The sequence below is a fragment of the Portunus trituberculatus genome, chromosome 24 (assembly GCF_017591435.1).
Source record: "Portunus trituberculatus isolate SZX2019 chromosome 24, ASM1759143v1, whole genome shotgun sequence".
Lineage (NCBI taxonomy): Eukaryota > Metazoa > Arthropoda > Malacostraca > Decapoda > Portunidae > Portunus > Portunus trituberculatus.
Genome location: NC_059278.1, coordinates 9714222 through 9716721, shown reverse-complemented (window position 1 = coordinate 9716721; position 2500 = coordinate 9714222).

The following is a 2500-nucleotide window of genomic DNA, read 5'->3' as shown; positions in this document are numbered from 1 at the left end:
AAAATGCCGTTGTGTGCAATTGTTGTTGTTGTTATTATTATTATTATTACTATTATTATTATTATTATTATCATTGATGTTTGTTGTTGTTGTTGTTAGTGGTGGTGGTGGTGGTGGTGATTCATTAACACGTATTAAAAGTGACTGTGGCGGTGATGGTGATACTAATGGTGGTGGCGGTAATAGTAGTATGAGTCTATGAGTCTTAGTACTATTACTATTACTATTATTATTTTTATTATTATTATTATTATTATTATTATTAGTAGTAGTAGTAGTAGTAGTAGTAGTAGTAGTAGTAGTAGTAGCAGTAGGTCACATCGATATTGGTACTTTCATTACTCAGAAGAGAAATAAGAATCACTACTACTACTAGTACTACCACCACTACTACTACTACTACTACTACTACTACTGCTGCTACTGCTGCTGCTGCTGCTGCTGCTGCTGCTGCTACTGCTGCTACTGCTGCTACTGCTGCTGCTGCTGCTGCTGCTGCTGCTACTGCTACTACTGCTACTACTGCTACTACTACTGCTACTGCTGCTACTACTACTACTGCTGCTACTACTACTACTACTACTACTACTAACTACACCTATCAGGGAAAAAAGTGACAAAATTTATGAAAAAAATTTCAAAGAAAGCATGGAAAAAATCAAATGAAAAACAAATACAAAAGATAACAGAGGAAAAGAAAAAAAAAAAAACACGGAAAGTAAAAGTAAACCCTTCTCAAACAAAAAAAAAAAAAAAAAAAGAAATAAGAAAAATCACGACACGCAAAGACGATATAAAAGACAATCATCACGTCACGAAGAAGTTTGTTATCCCGGCTGTCCATCTCTCCACCCTATCTGCCTCCCCCCGCCCTCTCTCTCTCTCTCTCTCTCTCTCTCTCTCTCTCTCTCTCTCTCTCTCTGCCTTCACATCATCAGTTCCCTGTCAATTCCCTTCTTCCCCTGACCGACGTGGAAACAGGTGAATAATGGACGACCGAAGGATCCCGGACAGCTGTGCTGGGAGGGACGGAGGGAGGGAAGGAGAGAAGGAAGGAAGGGAGAAGGGAAGAATCGACTAACAACGAACGATGGAATGATTCAAGAGTAAGCTGGTGAATGGAGTGTAAGAGAGAAGAGGTAGATAAATGATGTGAGAGAAAGTGATAAAAAGAAAAAAACCTTAACAGGAAGGGAAAGAAAAAAAGACAAAAGAAACACGAGAAGACGAGGGAGCGACAGAAAATGAAAGGAAAATGAATAGCGAAGTGAAAGTGGAGAAGAACGAGGATGAAAAAGAGGCAGGAATGGAAGGAGAATAAAGAAGTGAGAAACAGAAGAGGTCATTCAAAACGAGAAAGAGGGAGAGGGTAGGCAAAATAAAAGGAGGGGGAGAAGGAGAGGGAGAGAGAAAGAAAGAAAAAGAGTGAAGGAGAGAGAGGAGACAATGGTATACTAATTACATGTACACATATTTCACGTACATGTGTGTGCGTGTAAGCGTGTGACGTTAGGAGACGGACCCCAAACACACACACACACACACACACACACACACACACACACACACACACACACACACACACACACACAAGCGTCATACCAACATACCGCACGTTTCCCTTTCTATTCATTAACCTACTTTCTGCATATTTTCTCTCGGTTTTTCCCATTTATGGCTTCCATTATGTTAAGCAGCACTTGGAAGAATTTACTTATTTACACTAATTACTGTGAATATACACGTCTTGAATTATTTCTTCAATTTATGCAGGTAAAATAAGAAAAGGCAGGTAAAGTTGTGGACTCTGCGTGTGTGTGTGTGTGTGTGTGTGTGTGTGTGTGTGTGTGTGTGTGTGTGTGTGTGTGTGTGTGTGTGTGTGTGTGTGTGAGCTGAGGAAAAATGATCATATATAAAGGTAGTTTGTGTAAAGCAATGATGCAGCGTGAAATTATGGCAGGCTGGATGACAGCTTGTGACAGATTACCAGAGAGAGAGAGAGAGAGAGAGAGAGAGAGAGAGAGAGAGAGAGAGAGAGAGAGAGAGAGAGAGAGAGAGAGAGAGAGACTAAATATTCACCACCCCCCGGTAATACGAGTGGGTGTATAGAATAAATATTAGAGAGTAAAAAGAAAATGCAAGAAGAATTTTACTTATTTCTTTCAGGGTTGCGAGTGTTTCCTCTCTCGTTGGGGGCTTCTATTCACTAGCGCCCCACTAAGCCAAAAAGACACATTCATAAGGTAAATGAGGTACACCGGCGCTAGTCTCAATTTCACCTCATGACATCCCAAATAGTTACACGTTAAAATACTAGACAAAATACATAAGGTGCTTGAAATGTATGAGGTAAATAATAAAAGGGATTTACTGACATAAGGGAACTTGATCTGTCTGTCATTTAGAATTCTACGTAAATACAAGTTAAAGCGACGAGCAGTGTTATATGTGGTGAGGTATAATATTAATAAGGAAAACTAAAATGAACTCAAAGCACTGA